Genomic DNA, 27,637 nt, shown 5'->3' on the forward strand with positions numbered 1-27,637 from the left:
AGAGGGAGACGGGCTTTGGAGTTTAACGAGCTGGGTGACCTTTGGGAGCAGCGTCCTGTCACGCTTAGCAGAAAATCCAGAACTTTCTGCAGAGCTGATGATGTCCTACTTGGTCTGGGCCCACAGGTCCCAGCCACACCAGCCCTGGACATCAGCCCTTCCCTCCGCAGGGCCTTTGCATATATTAAACTCTCTTCCTTCAGTTCTGGATGGTTCCTCTTCATGTCTTGGGCTGCAGGGAGGCCTGCCTTTCCCTGACTCACCCACCAGCCATCGTCCCTCTGCCTTTCTCAGCAGCACTTGTGGCTGATCTTGACCCTGCCATGAGGACAAAGATTTGGTTTGTGACCTTTGCATCCCCAGGACCCACCTGGAGCCTGGTCCAGCCCAGGTCCACTTTCAGTACCCACTTACAAACCCTCCAGTTTAACCTCCCTGCAACCTCGGTTTCTTCATTTGCAAAATGGGTATAGTAGCATTGACCTCGCAAGGTTGTGGCGAGGGCAAAACAAAGTAAGACATGGTGAAGGTCTGGGCACCAGACAAGCACCCAGAAAAGAGTAGCCACTACTCATACGATATCCATTCTTGGGTTGAACCGGTTGGGTATGGCTGGTGCACGCACATCTCAGAACCTTGCAACAGGGAGACTTGGAGAGGCTGCCTGAGACTGGCTCCTAGGCAGGCTGGCCACCTGGGTGCCTGGGGCTCCTTCCTTCTTCATCCATGCCACCCGCTGACCCTGTCTGATCTTCTGGCCTTGTGGTTTCCAGTATGGCTGATGGGACCCATGATGCCAGGCTTTAGTGGGAATGAGCCAGGTATGGAGATGTTTCCCACAAGGAACTAAGAGCCGTCGCTGTACCCCCTCCCACCCCTGTAATTCAAGGCCGTTGGTCTGCCTTCCAGCTCACCCCCGTCCCATGTCCTTCAGCCTACTTCCCTCCCTAACGAAGGACATTTGCATAAGCAGAGCATCTCTGGCGACTGCCTTCTCACCACCTGCTCCTGTGGCTCTCTCCCCACCTGAAACCATAAATACATATGCAAAGGCCAGTATATTAATTTGTGTTTGAGCACGGAGCCGGGGACACCGCCGAGAAAGGGGATTAAGAGGTGGCAGTGGGTGGGAGGCAACAGATGGCCTGATGCTTTTACCTGTTGCTAATTTGCTAAGCGCCGAATCCTCATTTGTGCTTAACTGTGCCCAGACCCCGAGACAGCAGGGGACCGGGCACTGGATAGCCCTCGGGTGCACACGAGGGCTGAGGGGTCAGGTACCTGCCTGGGAATTAAATGCCGGTGTCTGGAAATGAAGGGCTTTGCCTTGTTCTCCCTTGATTGGATCCCAGTCCCTCTCCCTGGCTGGGTGCTCAGGACCCTCGGAGCACAAGGCGTGTGGAGCGAGCAGGGCAGCAGGCCTGACCCTTCTGTTAATTGGCTGTGTGACCTTGGGTAGGTCACTTGGTGTCTCTGGGCCCCATCAGCCTGGCAGGGAAACGAGCTTAATAACACCTGCCCTGTCGACTTGGCAGGGTTGCCGTGAGTGTGAGCCAAGATAATGGATCTGGGAGCACTTTGACATAGATAATGCTCTGTAATAGGGAGGCACTATTTGCTAGCAGAGCAGTTGAGAGCTTGGTTTCTGGAGTCAGTGAGGCCTGGACTGCATTCCGACTGCCCTTATAACTGTGAGATCTTGGGTAAGAAAGCCAAGATTTGGAGCCTCTGTTTCCCCACGGAGGCAGTGGGTGATCAGCACCCCTGCCTGGGGCGGGGCGGGGGGGGGGGGATGCTGAGAGGAGCAAAGGAGTAAATGCGCCTGCTGGTCCAGCTCAGCTTTCCTAGAACACAGCCCCCGTGAGCTGTGACTGGTTTCCTGCCATGCTCTCTTCAAGCCTCAGCTAAGCATCTCCTGCTCTGTGAGGCCCACTATGAACCGTGTCCCCTACCACTGTTGATGGTCCTCTCGCAGCAGAAATTGGTTGGGGGTTTGCTTCTTCCCCTCCAGCTGCGATCTGGCAGGACTGTAATTGGGGGGGGGGTGGGGGCTGTGATTCTGTCACCGAAAGGACCGCACATGAACAAGCACGGCTCATCTGGAAGCATCTTCTGGAGTAGAAAAGTGCCACCAAGCCTCAGAAAACAGAAGGGGCTCATGCACCCTCAGGACAGGCACCATTGCAAGGAGCACTGCGGTCTCCCTTTCACCCCTGGCCCTCCAAGGGGTCCTGGGTCGCATCCATGTCCCAGCCTGACTCCCCGGACTCCCTGCCGATCCTGTGAGCCTCCGATATATTTCCAGGAATGTTCCTTTTGCTTCAGTGACCTTATCTTTCAAGCATCTGGCAGATTCGCCTCTAGGTCTTATACATGTTTCAATGACAGCACGGAGGAACTTTCTTTCAGTGAATGTTTTCTGTGTTTGCTTCCATTACTTATTGGTTCTGCGACCTCCCCCACCCCAAACTCTCTGAGCCTCAGTTTCTTCTTCTGTCTAAGGGGGTGGGGTGGAGAAGAGAGCTCCCTGGATTCTGGTGAGGATTAAAGCTCCCCGCTAGTGTCAAGCGTATCACCGGCACTCAGCCACGGCTGATTGATTAACCTCTGCCAGGTGAGGGTAAGGGACATTGCTTTTGTTTGAAATCATGGAGGAAACAAGGCCCGCAAGTTTGTCAGGAAAGCATCCTTTTGAGAGACTTGCTGAAGGGGTTATTGACCGAGAAATCATCTTATCTCTTCTCAGCCTTTGAGTTCCTCTCAGGGAAATGTGCGATCATTAGAAGAGGGAATGGAAGGTGGCAGAATGTTCTCTTGGGCCAAGTGCAGTGGGAGGGGATGGGGGGAGGAGGTGGGGGGAGGAGGACGAGAAGCCAGGGCCGTGGGAGGAAGGCAGGAGGGGCGATGGGCTGGGCTGGGTTCCTTGGGGCTCCTGTGGGAGAGAGGGGAGAGGAGGAAGCATAAAGAGGTGGGGGAAGAGGGGAGGAGAGGGAGGAGGAGAAAGGGGGAGGGGGGAGGGAGGAGGTGGTGATAAAGATTCTGACTCCCCTTTCCATCCCTCCCCATTTCCAGTGCATCTCATCCTCTCCTCTTCTATTTGATGCTACATCAAAATAACACCCTCCCTAAACCACGCCCCTCCCGCCCCACCACACTGTTTGACTCAGGGAACACTCATCAAATGGTCCAGGAGTGTTTCTCCGTGACCTGGAGCCTTGGAGAGGGCTCTCCTGCTTATGCCTCTCTGGTAGCTTCCCCCTTTCCAGGCAGGGGCCACACGGGGTGCCCAGAACAAAGGCACATCTGGTTTGTTTGAGAATTCTCTCGGGTACCCGCTAGAGACGTGGGGCAAATTGCAAACCTCTCTGTTCCTCTTGCAGTGCAGCGTGCCGGATGGTCCTAGCTGATACCATCTGCCTCGCAGGAGTTCCTGTTTGCAAGATGCCCAGCACAGCACCCAGCCCCAAGCTGCAGGGGTTGCATGAGTGACAGCTGCACGCCCTCTAGCCTGACACAGGATCAGGCCATTGGTGTAGAGAGCTCACTGCATCGAGGAAGCATCTCGGTGTCTGAGGCAGGTATGTGAAACCAGGTCGGTGGTACAGAGTCTGGTTACCTAGGCCAGCGGGACCCAGGAGCCAGTGATTGGAGTATGAGTGAATCTGTCCCACATTCTCGGTTCACCTAGATTCTTCCTTTGACCTTGAACCTGTCTTTCTTCTCCAAGTCTGATCTGCCCGGACATCCTCCCCTACTGGCAAGATAACAGGGGTGGAAAGAGAGGAGCCCCTGCTTTGGGCCAGCACGGTATTAGCAGCTCTATAGACCTTGTTTCCTCTAAGCCTCACCGTAGCCCTTTAAGGCTGGTAGTATTTTGTTTGTTGGGGGTGCAAACACTGAGGGTCGGTAAAGTTCAGTGACTTGCCCAGTGTTACGTGGCTGGTGGAAGCTGGGTTGCCACCCACAGTTGCCTGCCTGCCTCTAAGTCCTGCGGGCTCCTCTATCTCTCAATTGATGCGCTTTCACTCCCTCTGAGAGAGCTATAGACTCTCCCGTCTCCTCTGACTCAGAAATCGCATAGTGTAATGACGTTCGGACTTTTGCAACTTCCTTCCCCGTACCGTTTACTCCCGCTAGGTTCCATTCCCGTGGAAGGTTTACTGACCATGTAACCTAGATAACCGGCAAACTACATCAGACCAACGGGACAGGGGGCGGGGCTGGAGTGTTAGGGGTGTGGCTCTGTGTGTGTCTGACCAAGAGATGCTAGGGAGCCCATCACAGCAGCCTTCACCTTAATCCCAAACTGAACTGATACTTCCCGAGAAGTGGCTGCTCTTAGAAACCAAGCAACCCGTGGCTTGGACTGCGGTGCTGGATTTTCTCAGACACCCGTGGGGGAAATTGGTGTTGGGCAAATAGAGTGGAGACGCTTGGGAAGACAGGAATGAGGAGGCTCCATTTGAAGTCAGCTGCTTAAAAAAGAACAAAGAGAAGCAGTTCTCAAAGGAAGGAGGACCCCCCTCCCCCAGGGGGGGAGGCAAGATAGGACCATTCTCCCTCATCCTTCATCTCTCATCGCTGGGTCCCTCCGACTTGCATGCAGATGGGTAAAAGGCAACATCTGGCAGAGGGGGTGGGGGGTGAACCTTGTGGGTCTCTGCATATTTTATGAGAATTACTATGAATTTAATCTAGGCGTCCCAGGGCCCAGGCCAAAGTTTTCATCCACTTGTGGGGAAGTGAGAAAAACATGAGTGAGTTTTTACAAACCAAAATGTAGATGTATTTTTTTTCGGGGGGGGGGGGCCCTCCCTGTGGCATGTGAAATTCCCCAAGGCCAGGGATCAAACTGTGCCATGGTAGTGACCCAAACCACTGCAGTGACAACGCCGGATCCTTAACCTGCTGCGCCACAAGGAAACTCTGAAATGTTTTCATTTTCAGTAAGTTTGTCTTCCCCCCCCCCCACCGGGATTCTGTCTTTGCTACTTTCTTGGTGTTGAAACATCCTTTCATCTATGAAATGCTGGTGATAGTAATCCAGACTCGATTTCTTGAGCATCTATGCTTGGCAGGATGTAAAGCTGGCAACCTTATGTTGAAGCCTCCAATTTTCTCTTTAAAAATTTTGCTGAACTGCAAAATCCTGCAGTCTGAGGACCACTGCGTTGTACTCTGTCAGTTATCATTTGTATCAACTCTCTTCCCAATCGTGGGGCAATTTTTTTTCTGCTTAGCACAGACCATCTTTGAAATTCAAATACCTCAACCTTGAACTTTAATATATGTATTTTTTGGTCTACAGGCTAACAGGTATTACACTCCACATATACTGTAGTTCGGGGACAGGAAATATTTCTTTTACAAGATCGTGTCTTTTGCTTTTCTGTATCTATTCTTGTGACTTGGTTTGAAGAGCATTCAGTCCTATAAAAAGTCTCCATCTATGACCCCATAGGCTGGACGGAGGTGTGGGGAGTGGAGGCGAGAGACGGAGGCTGGAGGGGCCAGTGAGCCGTCCCCAAAGTATTCTGGAGACAATTTAGATAGAGCAAAATCTCCAGTCATAGGCAGGAGACCGCCAAGTTCCTTGGCCTGGGGAGGTCAATGCCAAGAACGAAGTTCAAAGGGGGGAACATGGTGGGGAGGTCAGTAATGTTAGAAGCTAAGAGCATCTAGAGAAGGTCTGGAGGATGACGAGTGTGGGCAGTTCTTGACCATGAGGGGTCCGCAGTTAGGGCTGGAGTTGCATGCATCCTTGGTGGATGGTGCAAGCTAAGCAGCCTGGGTGCAGAGGCTGCATGTGTGCCCGAGCGGAAGTTAGGACCTGTGCATTAGTAAGGCTGCTATGCTAGACAAAATAGACTCTAACTAGTGGTTGTCCAGGGATGGGGGTGGGAAGTGGCATTAACTATAATTGGGTGTGAAGGCTCTTATTGGGGCAATGAAAGATATCATTGAGGTAATGAAGTATTTTATCGGATGATGAGAATGTTTCAACCTGGATTGTTGTGATGGTTATCCAACTTGGTAGAGTTACTGAAAAATCTTTGAATTTATGAGTTCCTGATGTGATGCAATGGGATGGCAGCGTTTCTGCATCAGGGTGCAGGTTCGATCCCCGGCCAGGCACAGTGGGTCAAAGGATCTGACATTTCTGCAGCTGCGGCGTAGGTTACAGCTTTGGCTTGGATCTGATCCTCGAAATGGAAATTCCATGTGCCACAGGGTAACCAAAAAGAGAGAGAGAGAAAGAAAAAAAAAATCTTTGAATTCAGTGATTAAACACTTAAAATGGGCCAATTGTATGGCATGTAACTTACACCACAATCATGCTTTTGAAAAATGAGTGGACAGCCTTCCTTAGTCAGGAATCCTGGGGAGGTGGGGGCTGAGGGTGGGGGCCAAGGCAGGATCTAAGCCTTTCTGGTTCCTTCCATCTGGTGGCCAGAGTGGATGAGAGGGACTCTCTGCTCATGAGGGTGGGAGCAGAACAGGGATGAGTAGGAGCCTGATAAAGCCTTGCTGCTAATGGAGCCTCAAGATGGAGAAGCCTCTGAGGCCAGGGTATATGAGGAGGGAAGGAGAGTGGGTAGTGGAGGAGGAACGTGGCGGGAGGAGATGGGGAGGGGGCGCAAAGAGGAAGATCTGGTCAGCAAAGGCTTCAGAGAAACCAAAGGGCAGCCAAGGAAAGAAAGAAAAAACCGTGGAGAGTCTCGGGGCCACCAAAGGGAATAAGAAGGACGTTTTACAAATAGATAGATCAGGGGGAAAAGAAATCCTTGAGAGCCTCCCAGCCCATTAATAAATGAGAAGGGAAATAAAATTAATGATGATGATAAAAATGGCTGAGCTGCTGAAGTGCTTTGTAAAATTGTTCTTTAACAAGGAAAAGAAAAAAAAAAAATCCAAGAGCTGGGCAATTAGGAAGGGACAGGAGCCCTGTCAATAGAGCTGATGAAAGGTGGGAAAGAGAATACTTAGAACAATCGGATAATGTCTAGGAGTTCAAATCACCGTGTCCGGATGCGAGCCTTGGGGTCTGAAGGGAATTAGTTGATGAAAGGATTAAATTGTTGGCAGGTATTTTAATTATATATTTAAAAAATTTTTTTTAAGGGGAGAGACAGAATTGATGAAGATTCCAGAGCCTGAGATTCAAGAGGGACAGGAAAAACCGCATTACCATATGTTGAGTTCCTTTGTGGGGCCTGGCACCACGCTGGGTACATGGCAAATGTTCTGTTATTTAATCCCCCACCACCCTGAGTGCTCCTATGACTAGCCCATTTTACAGATGAGGAAACTGAGGCTCCGTTTGTGTGTGCTTCTGAGATTACTCAGCTACCAACGGTGGTGGTAGGATTTGGACCCATGTTTTTCTGATTCCAAAGAGGATTCCTTTCGTTCTAATGAGCTACGTATTCTAATTCTCAATATCGGATTCTACACATCAGAGAGAAAGACACCCATCTGCCAGTGACTGACATCTAGTGACTGTCCTTTGTCCAAGGTCTTGGGATTCTGCTGACTAGACGGAGGGCTATCTGGTTCTAACTTTGAGATATTTAGGGGGGATTTCAGATGGGGTGTGTTGAAGAGAAAGGAATGGGGCAGAGGTGGAGGAATGATGGGGCTGGGGACACAGGGCGTCGGTGTCATCACCAGAATCTGGGAGCCGAGTCCAGAGTCCTTATTGCAGACGGGAAGCTGAGGTCTGAGCATGGAAGGAGCTGGCCCAAGGTGGCACCGGGAGCTGGAGCTGACTTGAGGGCCAAGGCTCTGTTTCCCACTCTTCTTGGTCTAAGGCCATTATTTGTCCTCATGGCTTATTTCTGTCCTTTGGCATCTGAGGCCTGGACTGGACTTTGATGCTCAGCTTTGGCTCTGTCCCCTTCTCTCTGCTTTGGTGTCCTAATCTGTGGCTCACATCAGTGGCTTCTTTAACGTCTCATCCCATTTCTGTTGCTGTTTTGTTAACCTTGATGCCCCTGGGCGTGGGGTGGGTGGGCAGAGGGTGAGGATGAGGATAAGGATGGGAGGGAGAAGCAGCAGGACCTGTGCCAACTAGGGGCAGTCATTGAGGGGTCCTGTGTGTGGTGTGCTGGGAACTCACCCGTGATTGACTCAAATACTGGCCCAATCTTTACCCCCCTCATCTACCCCTTGCCATGGCTTCATATCACGTGGAATTTACTTTCCTGCCTCTTGACACTGGGCTTGACCCTGTGTCTTGCTTTGGTCAAAGAGACGTCAGCAGCATGGAGAAAGCAAGGACTTGAAATGGGCTTGTGTGGTTGGGCATCTCCTCTTGGACCTCCCAACACGCCCTAGCCAACCTACTGGTCCGGTGTGGTTGAGCACAGCTGGAACAGAGCCCCCCTAGGCAACCCCAGGCTTTCAGAGAAACAGACCTGCCCCAGCTGCCATGGCTTGAAGCAGCATTGCCTGGTGGAACTTAGACAAACCAAGTTTCTGCTGACCTGAATATCCTTGAGATGCTCATTATCATATACACCACTGAGATTTTTGTGGCTGTTTGTCACACAGCATAGCTGACTGATACACAAGCCATCAACACAATGCACTTAGAGGGCTCTGGTTCCTATTTAAGATCTCTTCTTCCTCAATTTATTAAACATAAAAACAAACATTAGGCACCCATGATGGGCCCATTCCCAAGTTAGGCATGGTGTGTTTAGAAGGTTGGGTTACTGTCTGTGAGGAGCTCAGCCTGGAAGGGTGGACAGAGAGGTAAAAAATTGTTACCTATGGTATTTGTCTTTCTCTTTCTGACTCTTTTGGAAAGAGAAGGACAAATACCATTTGATAGCACTTCTATGTGGAATCTAAAACATGGCAGAAATGATCCTATCTACAAAACAGAAACAGATCACAGACATGGAGAGGAGACTTGTGGCTGCCTCGGGGGAGGGGAGGGGGAGTGGGACCAACGGGGAGCTTGGGGTTGGCGGATGCCAACTGTAACACTTGGAATGGATGGGCAATGGGCTTCTATACAGCACAGGGAACTGGGTGTGATTGGGTCACTTTGCTGTACCACAGAAATTGAGGAAACATCGTAAATCAACTATACTGTTAAAAAAATACATTAAAAAAAAGATGGCTACAAAATATGATGTCAAGAAAGTCTTCCTGAGAAAGATGGCTGAGTCAAGTCTTGGAGGAGGAAGAAGAGAAGAAGATGCTCCAGGCAGAAAGGAGAGCATCCCCAAAGGCAAGAGGGAATGAAGCAAGCTGGTCCATTCGGGGAGCTCAAGGCCTCTTTGAGCTGGAATGTTATCCTCAGCAAAGAGATGCATCCAGAGCCCAGGTCTGGCTCTGACACCTTACAGGTCCCTGACCAAATGTTTGTACCCAAAAAAGACATCAACGACGGCAATTTATTACCAGATGATGAAGTTCAGGGAAACTCCATTAAATAAAAAAAAGTGGCACAAGATGTGATCAAACAGGATAAAAGACTCTCGGTACTGTTGCAGATGCAATAAACAAACCGCATGATCCAGGGGTGCCAAAGGCGCAGAGGTAATTACACACCGACACCTGCTCCCGGAAGTCGGGCTGGGCTCCAGGAGGCCCAGGGGATGCTGCAGAGAAAGACAGGGAGCACCCCAGCCCTGCCCTCAGCCCCCTACCCGGGTCGCCCGAGATGCTGACCCTTCCCCTGGGCTTCTCCGAGTCCTTCTCCCTGGGACTTCTCTCAGTGTCACCTGCTTTCCGTTGGGGGAGGTGGCTGGGGGTGAGGACAGGAGGGTAGGTGAGCAGCCTCTGGGCTGTAGGTGGTAAGCGTGGCCCCTCCCCTGAGCCCACCCCTCTCCTTCCAACCCTCCCCCTTCCCCTAGCCCGCTTGCCTGGGATTTCAGAGTTAATCTGTTTGCACTAATTAAATATTGACGGCTGTTAAATATTCATGGGGCGTTGTAGCTGGCAGGTTTGATGTCTCCAGGCCCTGCTGGCTGATGGGCCGTCTTGGCTGGGCACTCTGTGCTCCGGACTGCCTCTCTCTTGTCCAGGTGTTCCAGCTGCCATGGGCCCCCTCACCTGACAGGGATGCTCGGCCCAGCCAGGGGGCTCCCGATTAGGTCGATTAGGTCGCTTAGGTGGGATGTGGTGCCGGCAGCTTTGGGCGTGGGGGCTTGCCACGTGCCCCTCAGGGAAGCTCGCCGGGAGGGCGGGGAAGAGGAGCTTCCCCCAGGGTGCTGAGAGGCCAGGCGGTATGTCCCCGGCTGGAAACTCTTGGGAGCTTCCTTCCTTTGCTTGGCTTCTGTTGGCAGCTCCAACGCTGGGCCCTGTGGAAGGTGCTGGGGGAGAGGCAGCCCCAGACAGTTTCTCTCCACTCCCTGAGAAAGGCCCTGCGAAAGCTCATTAAGATCCGCCAAGAGGCCTTCCCATCATGGCTCAGAGGTTAATGATCCCGACAAGTATCCAGGAGGACATGGGTTCAATCCCTGGCCTTGCTCAGCGGGTTAAGCATCCGGTGTTGCCGTGAGCTGTGGTGTCGGTCGCAGACGCAGATCGGATCTGGCATTGCTGTGGCTGTGGCATCGGCTGGCAGCTGTAGCTCTGACTTGTTCCCTAGTCTGGGAATCTCCATATGCCATGGGTGTGGTCCTCAAAAGAAAAAAAAAAAAATGCCCAAAGAGAGTGTTATGTTGGGTGGGGAGAACTGTCTCCTATAGGAGTTGAGGGGTCCCAGGAGCCACCAAGTCAGAATAAGCTTTTTTTTTTTTTTTCTTTTTGGCCGCCTTGGGACGTATGGAGTTCCAGGCGGGATCAGATCCAAGCCGCAGGAATGACCTACCCTGCGCAGCTCCAGCAACACCAGCTCCTTCAACCCCCCGTGCTGGGGCAGGGATCGAACCTCCATTCTGGTGCTGCAGAGACACAGCCCCTTGTGCCACAGCGGGAACTCCAGGGCGGGCTCTGCGGAGAGAGACTGGAGGCAGAATCCTGGGAGACGAGCAGGAATCAGCCCTGCTGGTTCCAGAGGGTTTGTGTGGAAGCGCTGCCATCAGAGGATGGGGCAGAGTGAGGGCCTGGACCGAGTGAGAGAGGGGCCCCCGGTGAGTGGGCTTGGCAGGCCTTCTGGAGGCTGAGGCAGCGAGAGCTGGGGTGCAGAAGGGAGAGGAGGGGGCGATCAGCAGCTTCAGGAGTGAGGGGCCAGGGGTCAGGCCAGGCCTCTCTGCCCAGGATCAAGGCCAGGTTCTTCCTTCCCTCTCACCCTCCAAGGTCCCTCTGCTTCTACTGCCATCAGGCTCTTCCCTCCCCAGCCTGCCTGGCACCTGGCTGCCTCCCCCTCCACTTCCTGCTGGGGGGGAGGGCTGGGGAGGGGGCGCAGGAGGGTCAGAGGGCAGGACATCTCGGAGGAGAGGGGTACCTCCTGCCGGCTGCTTGGGAAGCTTGTTCAGTCCTGTGTTTTCTTTTAGTTGTTTCTTTTTAAAATTAAAGTACAGTTGATTGATAACAGTGATTCTTATTTCTGCTGATTATATTCCATTAGAGGTTATTACAAGATATTGGGTATAATTCCCACATAGTAGACGTTTCTTTCTTTCTCTCTCTCTCTCTCTTTCCTTCCTTCCTTCCTTCCTTCCCTGCCTTGTCCATGGCATGTGGAAGATCCTGGGCCAGGAACAGAACCCATACCACAGCAGTGACCCGAGCCACAGCAATGATGACATCAGGTCCTTTAACCACTAGGCCACAAGGGAACTCCATCCCTTTGCTTTCTGCTGGAGCTTCACACAGACCTGAGGGGGGCCAGCATCTTCTCAGCCCTGGAGTCCTGGTGTCCTTGAAAGGGGGAGCGCATTAAAATGCAGATTCCAGGCCCACAGGGGCCCCATGAATCAGAATCTCCAGGGAAGGCCTGGGAAGTAGATTAGATTAGGCCGGGTGGGACCTCCACTGTGCTGTCGCTGTGTCTGGTGGTCGCTTCCCCTAGGGATAGGGAAGGGGCTAGTAGGGAGTCGGCTTGGGAACAGACCCCCCCCGCCCCCCGACAAGGATCCCCTGACTGCTTTAATGTTTAGCAAAACTCTTTAAGATGCCAGCCTGACTTAGAGCTAAGGGAGCTGGTAAGAGTTTGTGTTTCCTCTTGGACCAGAGCTATAAAGCCGAGGCTGTTAGGAGTTCTCGTTGTGGCTCAGTAGGTTAAGAACCCAACTAGTATCCATGGGGATGTGGGTCCCATCCCTGGTCTTGCTCAGTGGGTTCAGGATCCGGTGTTGCCTCAAGCTGCAGTGTAAGTCACAGACAGGGCTCAGATCCCGCGTTGCTGTGGCTGTGGTGTAGGCCGGCAGCTGTAGCTCCGATTAGACCCCTAGCCTGGGAACTTTCATAGGCTGTGGGTGTGGCCCTAAAAAGCAAAACAAAAACAAAAACAAAAACAAAAACAAGCAGAGGCTGTTAAGCAGCAGGCCACCCTCTTGGCGGCGGTGGCTGCAGAAACTAGAGCAAGTGGGGAGGGGCGGGAGGGGTCTGCCGTTTACTGAGGTGCGGGAAGAGTGGGGTTTGGTGCAGAGGTAGATCTCCAAGTGGAGGTTCCGGTGAGCCCCTGGAATGCATGGCTGAATCTGAGGAGTTGCTGGGACTAGAGACATAAATTTGAGAGCTATCAGCATATAGATGCCATTATATTTATGTATGTATGTATTTATGTGTTTATTTATTTATTTTTAGGGCCACACCTGTGGCATAGGCATATGGAGGTTCCCAGGCTAGGGGTCCAATTGGAGCTGTAGCTGCCAGCCCACACTGCAGCCATAGCAACACCAGATCCAAGCCCAGTCTGTGACCTACACCACAGCTCACAGCAACGCCAGATCCTTAACTCCCTGAGCAGGGCTGGGGATCGAACCTGCATCCTCATGGATACTAGTCAGGTTTGTTACCGCTGAGCCACAATGGGAACTCCTAGATTTCGATTTTAAATAGTGACACTGGGTGAGATGGCCCAGAGACCCAAGGATGAGAATAGAAAGGAAAGAGCAGAGGACTGAGGACAGAGCCCTGGGAGCAGGAATATATATAGAGCAGGGAGAGGACGAGGACGCAGCACAACAGACAGGGGATCTGTCACCACGGCCTCTGGATCCAGGCAGAGACCAGCTCTGGCACCAGGTTCTTCAAGGAACGCCTCTCCCAGCACCAGCTCTGCGCTTTGGGCGGGCCTTTTCCGCCCTCTAGTGGTCAGGATTGGGAATGCAGCCAACGGAGCTCGAGACCCACACCCCCTTTCACCAGGTAGATCTAAGTATCTACCTACTATGTGCGGGGCCTTGGCCAGTGCAGAAAAGAAGAAATGCTTTCTTGGAAGAAAAAGCAGAATGGGAGAAAAGACACAGCCCAAGTGTCAGACTGTGGTTCTCAGCTGGGGGCGGCATTGGTAATGTCTGGAAATAACTTTTCAGGTGTCACAAGTGGGTAGGGGCTGAGTGGGTTGCTGCTGGCGTCTAGGGGATGCTGCAAAAGGCTCTATAACGCACAGGACATCCTGCTACCACAGAGAATTACCTGGCCCAGGGTCAGTAAGTGCTGAGGAGGAGAAACTTGATCCAGGACGACATCAGATGCTGTCATAGAGTAACCAGATCATTTGGATGCAGAGGGGAGAGTGGCCAGCCTGTCTTTGGGAGGCAAAGAAGGCTTTGCTTCACAGAGGATGTGTGCTTGCAACTTGTCTTCATGGTTGACTAGGGCTTTGCCAAGTAGAAAGGGGAGAGGTTAAGAGTTCCCATTGTGGCTCAGGCAATGACGAACCCAACTAGCACCCATGAGGATGCAGGTTCGATCTCTGGCCTCACTCAATGGGTTAAGGACCCTGTGTTGCTGTGAGCTGTGCTGTGGGTCACAGATGTGGCTCAGATCCTGCGTTGCTGTGGCTGGGGTATAGGCCAGCAGCTGTAGCTCTGATTCGACCCCTAGCCTGGGAACCTCCATATGCCATGGGTGCGGCCCTAAAAACAGACAAAAATAGTTGGGGGAGGAATTCCCTTCGTGGAGCAGTGGTTAACGAATCCGACTAGGAACCATGGGGTTTCGGGTTCAGTCTCTGGCCTTGCTCAGTGAGTTGAGGATCTGGCGCTGCCGTGAGCTGTGGTGTAGGTTGCAGATGTGGCTCGGATCCCGTGTTGCTGTGGCTCTGGCGTAGGTCAGTGGCTATGGCTCCGATTGGACCCCTGGCCTGGGAATCTCCATGTGCCACGGGAGTGGCCCTAGAAAAGGCAAAAAGACCAAAAAAAAAAAAAAACCAAAAAAACAGTTGGGGGAGAGATTAGAAAACAGATGATGGGAATACGTTCAAATCATGTCCCCCCAAAACCTGGCTTAGCTAGGGTGCCCAGGTGTGAATGACACAGGCTCGTTCATGCAAAGTGTTCCAGTATACTTGTTCATAGAGCCCCCCGCTTCTAGTCTCCAATGAACCCCAGTTTGGATGATAGAGTATCTGGTCGCCCTGGACTCAGCAGGCTCAGTGTGGCTGGAGTGGGAGGAGGGGTGGTTTATGCGAACCTGGGCCGAGGGGCTGGGTTTGGGTCCCGAAAAGGAGGAAGAGGGTCTGAGCACAGACAGTGAGAGACCCTTCCTTCTGATCATCACTGAGAATGCGTGTCTTGGGTGATGGTTGGGTGATGGTTAGAAACCAAATACCCTGGCAGGGGTGATGCTGGGATGTGTGCAAAAGCAGAGGCTCAGGAAAGTTGGCATGTAGCCTCAACTCTGGTGCTGACGAGCCTTGAGCTGTGGGGCGGGTTACGGCTCTTTTTGGCTTTCGTTTCTCCATCTGTCCCGGGAGCAGGTGGAACAGGTCATCCTTAGGGACCTTTCCAGTTCTCACCTCCTATGTTCTTGTACTTTCTGCTCTGGAGCCCCTCTGCGAGCTGGATTTTGCAGCACACAGCCCTGATTCCAGAACTTCGGCTTATGATCACCTGGTGAGTGGGAACACGTCCCCTTGCCAGGACTTGGATCTTGAATGAAATGGGGACAATTCTTTCCACTTGGAGAAGGCTGCCTTTGAGGACCTGTGTCATCAAGTGCTCAGCTGGGGCAGCCTGAGAGTCACATGTGTGGAATCCACAGTGGTTGTAAATTCCCAAGATACTCCCCTTCTGGGCCCAGGCTATTTTATTTTATTTTATTTTATTTTTAGGGCTGCACCTGCAGCATATGGAAGTTCCTGAACTAGGGGTCCAATCAGAGCTGCAGCTTGCCGGCAAATGCCACAGCCACAGCAACGCCGGATCTCAGCTGCATCTGCAATCTACACTGCCGCTTGTGGCAACGAGGATGCTTAACCCACTGAGTGAGGCCAGGGATCCAACCCACATCTTCATGGACACCGTGTCATGTTCTTAACCCGCTGAGCCACAGCAGGAACTCCTGGGTCCTGTATCTGCTGGAGCCGTTCCAGGCTCCCGTCTGCCCAGCCATGTTTCTGGAGATCAAGTAGACAGACTTTGCCACAGGAAAATTGGAAAGAGCACAGCCCAGATAGCCATCAGAGAGAATGCCGCCTTGCTATTTACAGAGGGTTTAATTCGCGTGGGCGGAGGTGACAGCAGATGGGGCCGAGGCAGGACGGAGTGGATGAGGGCTTTCTAACAAGACAGACTCCTGTGTGCACAGTGACTCACAGTCCACAGCGAGGGGGGAGTGGGTGGCTCGTTCCCATCCACGGAGCTGAGGTTCAGAGGGGAACTTGTTCAGCAAGTGGGTGGCTGAGCACGTGGGCGGAGAACCCAGGCCCTCTGACTCCTATTTGATGCTGTTTCCAGAGCATCTCTTCTGATGCCCTATCTTTAACAGAGGGGGATGCTGGGGTCTAGACAGATCAAAGAGACCTGCAGGTCATCAAGCTGCTGAGGGACACATCGGGGACCAGATCTGACCCCCTCGCCAGGGTCTCCTGCTTCTAACGGGGCAAAGGGCTAGGGATGCCGCCCATCTGTCCCCCCCTTCAGAAACTGCTTGTCTCTGAGGGTCCATCTCTCCACGGACATCATCATTTGGCATCACACAAATGTGTCTTAGATTGCACAGCATAAGAGAATTTAGACAATAAAGCAAAGTAGGAAGAAAAATGGTCCCACTCTTCAAGCGTTAACTTTTGGGTACACTTACTCCCGTTTTTTTTCCCTTTTCACGTAGTTGAGTTCATATTTGCTCATGTCCCGATTTTGCTCACACAATCGGAGAAGTATGTTCCATGTTATTTCACACACTTTCGTAAATGTCACTTTGAAGGCAGCACGCTCACTGGACCAACCCCTGATTGCTGGAGATTTAGACGGTTTCCAGCCTTTCACTGTTACACATAATGCCTCAAAGAGCACCTGCGTGGAGGGAGGCTTCAAATATTAAGGACGATCTTCTTGGGCTAGAATTTTAGGGAGAATACTGCACACACACACACATGGGTGCTTCCGTGGGTGGCTCTGCCTTGTGGCTCCCAGACAGAAGGCTGAACATCTTCTCTCCTCTTTCTAGAGCCTTTCCTGAAGTCTATGTTGATTTCTTTTTCTCGTTACTTTGTTGGTCCCACGCATTCTTTCTCAAGACCCCTTCATTAAAACCCATCTCATTAGCCGGGATACACTGTCTGTTGAAAGTGAAGAGAAAAGGAAAGCACCTCCCAGACTCTATGGATCAAAAATGGAATAATACTGTTTCGATCAACTGAAAAGTTCTGCCTTCAGGTGTATCTGGATCCAGGTGCTGAAACAATAGGATCAGAACCTGATTTTTCACTGGCTCTAAGCCCAGTTCTCTTGGTGGCTTCATCTTGAGACCCTACACTGTGGCAAGAAGACTGTAGGAGATTATTTTCAGCCTGTTTCCAGGCCTGCAAGAGAGAGAGAAAGATTTTCTTTCTGGTAGCTGCTGTATAAACCCTAGAATTCCCTGTGATTGGACTAACTTTGTTGCTCACTTACTGCTGAACCAATCGCTGTCATATGGCCTGACCTTAAGCTTAAACAACTTGGATGACATGCTATATGCCTGAGGCTGGGATTGGCTCCGATTGTCCCAGAGCCCATAGATTTGGGCGGGGGAGAGGGGGAGGTGGTGTCTGCAAAGTGTGCTCAGGGCATTTAGGTAACAAGCCCAAACCTGGATTACTGACAAAGAGACTTATTAGATTGAATGGAAGGCTTCCTTTTTGAGGATGAGAGCTCTGGCTGCCTGGCACAGGCGAATGCGCCTACTGGGCCTCCCGGCAGGCTCCCCTTCCTGCCACCGCTGCCCTGATGCTCAGAGCGGCCCCTGCCCTTGCATCACCTCCTGGGCCCAGCAGATCACAGCCCACTTGCACCGGTGGTGGATCACCTTACTTTTGGTGACCTAGCAGCATTCTGTCAACTGTGTTTTCCTTTCTGTGGCCCTCGGGAGCTGTGATTCGAGATAGCCACTGTCAGAGTTCCTGTCGTGGCACAGTGGAAATGAGTCTGACCAGGAACCATGAGGTTGCAGGTTCGATTCCTGGCCTCATTCAGTGGGTTAAGGATCAGGCGTTGCTATGGCTGTGGTGTAGGCCGGCAGCCACAGCTCCGATTGGACCCCTAGCTTGGGAACCTCCATATGCGGCAGGTGCAGCCCTAAAAATACTAAAGGCAAAAAAAAAAAAAGAGATAGCCACGGTCGCCCCCTTGCTGGCCAACCATTACTGTACGACACGACCATCCGTCCAACCTCCAAAAGCAAGGGAGGGTCCATGACATTAACCACTGGCTAGACTCAGTCAGAGTCACAGCCGGATGTTAGTTTCAACTCTGTTCGCCATCCGATTGGGTTGGGGTAACGCTGGCCGCTGTGACACATAAACCCCCAACTGTCCAGCAGCTCTGATGCAACAGAAGCTATTTCCTCCTTCTGCCACAAGCGTGGTGTGTGACCTGGTCAGCAGGAAGTCATCTTTCATGGTGTCTCTGGACCCCAGACGGCTGGAAGCTCAGTCACCTTCCAGTCAGCAATCCAAGAGACCAGCACCAGCCAAGGTGAGCACCTGTAGAAGTTGTGAGTGTGTGTGTGTGTGTGTGTGTGTGTGTGTGTGAGAGAGAGAGAGAGAGAGAGAGAGAGATGGAGGCGGCGGTGGGGGTTCCTGAAAGTGACACATATTTCTGCCCATTTCCTGTCACCCGGGAGCAGACCTTCATCACATGACTTTGAGGGGCCCTGGGAAAGACAGTCTAGCTATGGGCCGAGAGGAGGATGCAAATTTGGGGGAGCAGAGAGCCATCTTTGGACCCAAGCCCAATCCAGAGGATGAGCTCGGACCACTCCAGGGTAAGCAGGGGAAACAGGTACAGAACAGGAGAGGAAGGTCTTGGGCTGCCGGGCGGCCAGGCGGTCACCAGTTCTCGCTGTGGATCGTCCCTCCGCTTCCTCCCTCCCTCAAGCCCGGGCCCCAGCGTCCTTGCTGGTTCCTGTGACCCATTCCCAGGGCAGGGGCAGGGGCGGTGGGGGGGTGCTGGCACCTGCATAAACCCTCCAGAAGATTCTCAGATCTCCCCCTCTCCCTTCTTTGTGTCTCAAACACACTGGGCATGATTTAAAGACATCCTGATGGAATCATCTGGACACATTTTGCAACTTCGATGAAACCGCTGGGGATGTCTTGAAGGCTTGTCGAGCAAGAGGAGCCGTGATTTGCGACCGGGAGCCGCACGGAAGCTCCGGGATGGATTTCTGATAACGCCGCGTGATCGATGTGCGGCATCTCCTGACGTGTGTGAACAGCCCTTCAGCGGCCGCTCCTCCGTCTTGTCAGCTCACTTCACATCCACGTTCCTTTTCAAAGGATCAGCTGAGACTCAAGTGTCTTTAACAGACTCTCAGCCCGCTCAGTGGCTGTAATTATTTGTCTCAACGCTCAAGTTCAAGTTCTACCTGCTACTGCTTGACAACCTCCCCGCCCCCCCGCCCCCAGAACCTCTCCGCTCTCCAATCACTAGATGCTCCCGACTCTGCTTTCTTCCCTGAATCTAACTTTGAAATGGTCCTCCCTCAGGGAACCCCCGTTCTTCTAAGAATAACAGGAGGGGTTGCATCCTGCTCTTGTGACCTGGTTGATGTCACTGGCATGCTTCCCAGTTACAGGCAAGGCATTTCCATTGCAGAGAAGGAATTTTTTTTTTTTTTTTTTTTTAATCTTGAGTGGCTGTCGATGTGTTGGTGACCATACCGTGTCTTTTATTATTCTCACCTATGAACCTCTTGATTTTACCCCCGCCCTGTTCCCTTCTCAAAGCTCCCAGTCTTTCCTGGCACACACATACACCTTTTTAAATGCCAAGCTGATATCGTCAAACCAAACTGAGAGTTGAATTATAGTCACACCCATAGCTTTCCAAACATCAACACTCAAAGGCCGACTTGGGCTCCTCGCTCTCCTGTTGGCTCTTTCTGACATGCTACACATCTGTTAATATTTATCTGAGCGGGGGGGGGGGGGCTGCATTCTTGATTTACTTTTGCCATTTTACTCCATTTATTAACAGCAGTTTCCGCATCCAGCACCTTCAGGAAACTGGTAGCAGAGTAATTCACCCGAGGTTCCCTGCGTGCTTTTAATATGCTTGGATCTTGTCCAAGCTTCCTTTTAAGAAAGAACCCTCTGCTGGGAATAAGATGCGGGCTTTATAAAGTAGGGATCCTTTCTTGTTTAAACTGGCCTTCAGAATAATCCCATCCACCCCAGCCTAGGACACACCCAGATTTAAATTCATACAGTATGGATCTGATGTGCAGATCCGTCTTCCCCCAGGGCAAATAGCTCTGAAGAATTTCAGGGAGGGGTGTGTGTGGCCGGGAGGAGTGGGGGAGGGGACACTCATTACTCTCAGTAGTGATGAGATGCAGCAGGGTTGAGCTGGCCTCAATCTGGGTCCCAGGAGAGAAGCACCCCAGGCTCATCAGATCTATTGGGATAGAACACACACCACACACACACACACACACACACACCACACACACACACACACACACACACACACACACACACACACACACAGGGGACTTGTATGGCTGCTGCCTGTGCCATTCTGTTCCTTCCGCCTGGAACACCGCTTTCCTCCTCTCCTCCCCAGCCTGTGAATTATCCTCATTCTGCACATGGTTGATCTAGAGTGTCATTCTTCACTCTTGTGCATGACCCGTAGCGACACCTCTTGTACCATCTGCCGCTGGTTGTAGTGTGTGTGTTGTGTGTGTGTGTGTCCGTGTGTGTCCATCTTCCCTTTGGACCATTGGCTTTTGGGGGGGTAGGAGCATCTATTCCTCATCTTGATATCCTCAGTGTCTGGCCTGGGGTCAATACTCACCGAATTCTGAATGAATGACTAATATCAGCATCCATCTGAGCATCAAATCTTAGCAAACCTGAAACCCCAAGTGGATTATACCCCATGCAGTCTCTTCTTTGTCAACATCCAGGAAGACATTTGATGTGCAGGCTAATGACGGCCATGCATATTTCATGGAAACGGTTCCAGAACCTCCTCAGCCCACATCTTGGTCGTCGCCCTGGCATTGGGGTGCTCTCCTGTGTTGACCTGTCTCACTTTGCTTGGTCAGCCCGGGCTTCTTTGGCCTTTGGGTCGCTGGCACGTTTAGTTAGTGCAGGCGATGCCGCTGTAGATGTGTTTTGCTTCCCTTGGGAGCTAATACCACGGAGTCTGTTATCAGAGAAAGGATTGCCGGGTCAGAGCGTCTAAACAGCGGCACAGCCCTCACTCTTATTGCCTGATTGCTTATGCAAATTGGCCCAGTCTTTCCAGAAAGCAATGCTGAAGGATGTGTTTTCATGGGCTGCCCATCTCAGGTTTTATCCTATTTATTTTTGCCACTTTAATAGTCATGTAATGGGGCCGGAAAGTTGCCTGGATCTAAATTTTATTTCCTAGCTGGCGGGATGGTGCGTGTTTCCACCTGGTGATTTACTGTCTCCATTTCCTGGTGTGATTCTGTTCATCTCCTTTGACCACTTATCAGGGGGTGTCACAGAGCGGCCCATCCATTATCTGTGCGGGGCAGCAGGCAGGCTTGGGGACGGGAATATGACAGCGCAAATGGATGCCGCCGTTTCCCTTTCGATATTTATTTTTATTACATGGCGGTGCAGAAATTTCCATTCTTATATATTTGAACCCATCCATCAGCTCCCCGATGGTATCTGTGTCTTCAATAGCTGGGAATTTATCTCCTTATCGGCGGCAGGAATGGCAATGCTTGTCCCTTGTCTCTGAGTTTGTCACAGATTAACAGAACGATACGGCTGCACTTGACAGGCATGCTGTATGAATTTAAATAAACTCTCCCCGGCCAGTTAGCCAACCGTCCCCACGATGTTTATGAAATAACGACCTCTTCCCTCGGTGTTCTCCTGTGTTGGCTTAACGTTGGGTTTGCCCAGGCTTCACGTTCGTCTCGGGAATCTCTCTCCTGGTGACTTTTGCTGTGTTTAACACGGCACAGGCTGCCTCCAGGGATAGACGACACACATCGGAATCTCTCGGGAGGGATCGGCTAGGGCTGCCTTTGAAAGCCACATCCTTTGACGGTTCTTTACCCGGAAGCATAAACAGCCCACGCTCGGAGCTGTCAAATTTTATTAGAGGACTTGGGCCGCTTTACGTCGTTTCTGCTGTCACTCTATTTATTGACTTTGGGACGTAGCCTAGACGTATTGAGGGATTACAATTAGGCTGGAGTTTGGAAAGCTCCCCAAAGACTTCAGAGCCTTCGACAAAGGAAAGACTCACCTTTCCTTTAAACGGGCCTGGCCCGGGCACAGTCCCAAAGGGCTCAGACAGTCCTGAGGTTGATGGGGTGTTTTTGTTTGTTTGGGTTTTTTTTGGGGGAGTGGTTTAGGACCTCACCCTCGGCATATGGAAGGTCCCAAGCTAAGGGATGAATCAGAGCTGCAGCTGCCAACCTACACCACAGCCACGGCAACGCAGGATCCCAGCCATCTTAGCGACCACAGCCCACAGCAACGCCAGGTCCTGAACCCACCGATTGAGGCCAGGGATTGAACCCTCTGGTCTAAGTGAGCATGAGCTTTCCAGTGAGTTCCCCCTTGCTCTTAAGGTCCACCCCCCTTAGCGTGGCTCACAGGTTCCTATCTGGTCCTGTGCATCTCAGTTCTCTCTCCTCTCTCTCGCTCCCTCTAACATCCAGCCGCTCTCAAAGCGACTCATTTCACTGCAATCATTAGGTTCCCTTGCATTTTCACCTGCTGTGCCCTCTGCCCGGAACTCTCTTTTCCCTGTTCCCTTTCTATGCATCATGCTTTATCTTTCAAGTCACCTATTAAACGCTGTGTTCTCCAGGCAGCTTCTTGGACCTCCCAGGGTGGCAAGAGATGCCTGGTCCTCTCGGCTCCCACCACACCCTGTACTTCAGCCATCCTTGGAACCCTTCGCACAGGCCTGTTTAGACGGCCACATTCCCCCGCCCGAGGAATCATGACACTCTCGTTCACTCATATGTCTGGCGTTTGGCACATAGGAGGTTCTCCATAAATATTTGCTGACTAAATATTGCATCTCCTATCTTTGTGACAATATGCATGCTCTTCCATACATTGCTCCCTTCGACACTGGGTACTGGGTATCAGGTATCTTTCCCTCTTGCTCACTTTCCTCTAAATAATTCCCAGTCCTTGCCATTAAGAAGCTCAGAGTCCAGGGCTAGAGATATGCAAGAAAGCAGGTAATGACCAGGGGAATGATCAAGGTGATGTGTGTGTATAAGAATCAATGTTGTAGAGTTCCTGTCGTGGCTCAGTGGTTAACGAATCCGACTAGGAACCATGAGGTTGTGGGTTCGATCCCTGGTCTCGCTCAGTGGGTTAAGGATCCGGCATTGCCGTGAGCTGTGGTGTAGGTGGCAGATGCGACTCAGATCCGGCGTTGCTGTGGCTCTGGTGTAGGCCGGCAGCTATGGCTCTGATTCGACCGCTAGCTATGTGCAAAAAAAAAAACCCCAAAAGGATCAATGTTGTGGGATGGAGGCAGTGGAGGGGGGCAAGTAATTCCTGAAGGTATTGGCTCTAAGCTGAGCTTTTTAAAAAATGGAAGATCTGGCATTGTCACTGTAGTGGCGTGGATCTCTGCGGTGGCACGGGTTCGATCCCTGCCCTGGGAACTTCCACGTGCCATGGGCATGGCCAAAAAATAAAAATAAAGAAATAAAAAGGAAGAGTTGGACAAGGGATGAAAGAGAGGAATGGTGCTAATATTCTTCTGTGGGCCAATTAGGGGCTAAGCAGACACAATCCTATGTCTACTTCCGCCAACAATTTTTACACCTCCCATCAGCTCCATTTCACTGAAAGACTGTGAGTCACTCCTGGGACATTGAGCACTGCACCCCCTTCTCAAAACCTCTGCTATGACTTCACCCATCTATGGAAACCTGGCTGATCCTTCAGGGCAAACTCGGCACAAATGAGGCTACCAGCGTCCTGTGCACACCTGTCTTCACTCATGGTTGCCCCAGATGAAGGAATAGACTCGGAGGAGGTGAATCCTTTGCCCAGAGTTGCACAGAGCTCATTAGAAGCACAGCCAGGAGTCAACCCCAAGGACCTGCTCTTTTCATCTGCCTGCTACATTTTTAAACACAGGTGCTCCAAAGAGGGATGTTAAGGATGGTTGTTTGATGGGGGTGGGGTGTAGAGTAGCAACACCCAAACCTTGAACTTGACCAGTTAGCCTTCTTGGATAGATTCTTCATGGAACGTGTCACTTACTAAGAAACCAAGACATTTATTCAATAAGAAAAGACGGAAACCCTTTACCTTCCGCATCCTAAGACTGCAGTTCAATGAAATTAGAAATAAATCTCACAAACGAGAAGGGGCTACCCAGTCACATAGAAGCTGGCACTCCTAAATAAAACTGCAGAAAGAGAAGCAATTCAGAACAGAGTATTTAAAGAACAGAGATATAAACACAACATATCATATAAATTTATGGGATGCTGCCATGCTGGTACTTAGAGGAGAAAGTATGCTGCGAGATGGCCTCTATTAGTAAGAAAGAAGAAAAACTGGGAATCAGGTCTCTACCTAAATAACCCAGAAGGGGTGCAAATTATCGAGTGAAAGGAAAGTGGGAAGAGTAATAAACCCAAACACAGAAATGAATAAAACAGAGGCATAAAATTGAATTTGAAGCACAGGCTAAGCCAGGGCCTCCAAAATTCAGCAATGCATCAGAATTACCGGGTATGCTTGTTTGAATCATAGATGCTCTGGCTCAAGCCTGGACCTGCTGAACCAGACTTACTAGGGACAAGGGTTTGGAAAATGTATTTCTTTCTTTTTTTTTTTTTTTTTTGTCTTTTTACCATTTCTTGGGCCACTCCAGCGGCACACGGAGGTTCCCAGGCTAGGGGTCTAATCAGAGCTGTAGCCACCGGCCTTCACCACAGCCACAGTAAGGTGGGATCAGAGCTGCGTCTGCGACCTACACAACAGCTCATGGCAACACCAGATCCTTAACCCGCTGAGCAAGGCCAGGGATCGGACCTGCAACCTCATGGTTCTTAGTCGGATTCGTTAACCACTGTGCCACCACGGGAACTCCTTGGAAAATGTATTTCTGACAAAGACCCCTCATGATTGCTGTGCCTCCAGAACAATGACCTTACTATCCTCTGGTTTTAGGAGCCAATAGATAACGCCGATTGTTTCAAATGAGACTTAAGGGGGCCTGGGCTAACATGACCTTCGGTAACCTTGATCCTTTCCTTCCTCCACGTGGTGGGAGCAATTAGGTCACAATGGGACACCAGTCTCCGCAGAGAGTTGATTGGTCTAAGAGTGGACCCTTAGGCCAATGTGTCCTTTTCCTGGGACTTTTAGATCTGGAGCCAAGAGAGCTGTGCAGGCTCCCTCATGACCGGAATGGTTGCGGATAAAACAGTAAACTCACTGACACCTGATTCCCCACCATGTGAATGGAAAGAAGAAGTTGGTCTGTAGAGAGAAAGAAGGTTCGAGGCAACATATAGAGAAGAGGAGAGAGGCCAGAGAGAAGGTGAAATCCAGCATCATTCAAGTCCTGCTTCCTTTGTCCTTAAGACCCAGTTAGTTTCCAAGAGATACTCCAGTGCACCTAAATGCTTTTCCCTTCCTGTGTCAGCTGGCTGGAGCAGGGCTCCTTTCCCTTACATCAAAGGAGGCATGGCTCACTCACAAGTTTATGCAGTTCCTGTCTCTCCAGGCATGGACTCCCTGTATCACCTCCCACACTCACCCTTCTAGGAGTGTAGTAAGGTCGTAGTTATGGGAGTCGTACCATCTGGATCTTGATGACGATGAAGCTTTCCAAATCCGGGTAGGATAGAGGTCTCTCCTAAGTCAGAGTCTATTTTCTGCTCTGCGACAGCCCTTTCTATCCTCAAGGTCAAATCTCATTGTGCGGCCAAATAGCCACAGAGGTGGGCTCAAGATGCAGCAGCATGACTGAAGTGGCCCATCCTTTGGACAATTATGGGATAAGTCATAAACCAGAGAACCTATACGCATAATATTTTTAAGGGTTGAGAAAGTACACCGAATAGTAGGGGCAATGGATTAATCATCATCAAATATTCAAGAAATAGATGCTACTTATCTCATTCAGACTGAGGATGGAATTGGGTCTGGGTCTTCTGAGATGAGTAGCATCTAGTCACTGTCCCAAGGGATCTGAGTGGTGGAAGACACACACAGCAATACCCAGAAGGGGCAAGGTGGCAATGAGATGACGATGAACACGGCTCTAGGGAGGCTGGAGGAGGAGGACTTAACTCTCACTGGAGATGTCAGAAGAGGCTGCCCTGGAAGAGGAGCCATGTCTCCCGAGTCTTCATAAATGAGTTCAAGGCACAAGCATGGACAATTGCCTGGGTCTTTGGAGACTGGAGGTCCTGTGGGGGAGCAGAGAGGACAAACCTGATGGAGCAGGTGGAGGCCACACTGGGAAGACCTCCCATGCTCTGTTCTGGGGCTCACACTTGATTGGTGGTGAAGGAAAGCTGGGAAGGGTTTTAACATGAAATGTGGTCTTGGCAGATGTATCGTTGTTAGTATTCATCGATTAATTATTTCTGGCTCTCCTTCCTGGGCTCTTGGTGGCACTGCATTTCCCGGCTTCCTTGTGGGTGGGGGAGATCCCATGAATGGCTCTGGCCATCAGGACATGAGTGGAAGTGACATACGTTATTTCTGGGTCAAGTGTATCTAGTTGCTGGTGTAAGACCCCGTAAAGTTCTTCCTCCCTCCATCATGATACCTGTGGGTGTTCCAGATGGCGGCTGCTCCACCTGCCTGGGGGTGAGAGTGGAGCAGAACCCTTGGAAGTTCCCCTGCTGGACTTGCACCATGAACAAGCAATTGACTATTGTTCGTTATACGCCAATGAGATTTGGGGCTCCTGGGTACCATGGCATATCTCAGCCTGTCCTGATTAATACAGCCAACGTGTCATCCATCCCACAAGTGGGAGGTATGGTGGGATGCTGGCAGAGAAGGTCTCTGCTGAGCCTGCTGTCCATGCCAATGAAGCACATGGACGCCTAGGCGCCCTCAGAGCAACAGCCCAGGGATGGGCCATTGCCCATGTCTGACTGTCCTGACTGTCCCCTCACCCCCATCCCCACCCCCTGTCACTCCCTAGAGAAGCGCAAAACTCTGAATATGATAATCAAAAGTGAAAAGTGAAAGCCCAGAGAAATGGCACGCGTGAGAAACCCTTGACTTGGAAACTAACACATGAACTTTGAAAATGCAAATCTCCTCCCAGCTACATAAATGGCACACACACATTTTGAAAAGTGTGACGGAAGAAAAAGGATGAGAGAAAACAAAATAGAACGATAAGATTGCAAAATACAGCAGAGAGAATATGGATTTCAGAGTCGCAGACCTGGGGTCAGATCCTGCTTTGGATATTTACAACATGATCTCCCAACCCTCATCCATCCATCCATTATTCATCCAACAAATATTAAGTGCCAAATGTGTACCAAGCACCATGCTAGGTCCTGGAGCCCCTGAGCCTTTAAGACCTTCAAACCCTGACTCTGCCTCCATGGAACTTCTGGTCCAGTGGGCACCCAGGCACGAAGTGGTGTCCCCACCTGTACAGCCGGAAACCACCCTCCTGCGGATGTTGCCAGCAGCTGGGTTACTGAGTAAGACACTTTGCTGTGTGCACCTCAGGCCAGAGAGGCAAAACGGATGATGACTAAGATTATGAAAATGCCAGAGAGCAGTAAGTGACCACAGGATATTGTAGGAAAAAACAAACAAACAAACACCTCTGTTTGATAATCATTGGTGAGTCAGGCCTTATTTAAAGTCTGCAAAGAGGCAATTTGTAACATGCAAAGTTACAGTGGAAACTAAAAGGGAGTCATTGCTCCATATTTCTGAGAGTAAACACTGTCTCTTGAACCCACACATGGGAGTCTAAACATTCTGTTACAGACTAGGCGGCTCTCTAATGTGGGCAGACGGAGAAGGGTTGGAAGGGGGGACTGAGGTCCTTGGGCAGCTCACTGGGGATTGGTTCCCTGGCCCCTTGTGCTGGCACACCTGGGCCGCCTGGCTGTG

At 51.1% G+C, this 27,637-nt stretch overlaps 1 protein-coding gene and 1 long non-coding RNA gene across 2 annotated transcripts in view; both read left to right on the top strand.

The window, feature by feature from the left end:
- The first annotated feature begins 2,934 nt into the window (after positions 1 to 2,934).
- Positions 2,935 to 27,637, top strand: part of CCL1 (C-C motif chemokine ligand 1) — a 48,106-nt gene continuing 23,403 nt past the window's right edge. Inside the window, exons 1-2 of the mRNA XM_084982583.1 lie at positions 2,935 to 2,968; positions 3,381 to 3,578. The gene's annotated coding sequence lies outside the window, so the exon portion shown is untranslated. The remainder of the gene's footprint in view (positions 2,969 to 3,380; positions 3,579 to 27,637) is intronic.
- Positions 17,920 to 21,358, top strand: LOC106505468 (uncharacterized). The gene is made up of 3 exons (XR_001299919.3): positions 17,920 to 18,026; positions 18,178 to 18,315; positions 18,587 to 21,358. It is a non-coding gene; the product is annotated as an uncharacterized LOC106505468 (long non-coding RNA).

Source organism: Sus scrofa, chromosome 12 (genome assembly GCF_054392235.1).
Source record: "Sus scrofa isolate SSC_HxYL_T2T_F1_AM1 chromosome 12, Sscrofa_HxYL_maternal_Yorkshire_Landrace_v2.0, whole genome shotgun sequence".
NCBI lineage: Eukaryota > Metazoa > Chordata > Mammalia > Artiodactyla > Suidae > Sus > Sus scrofa.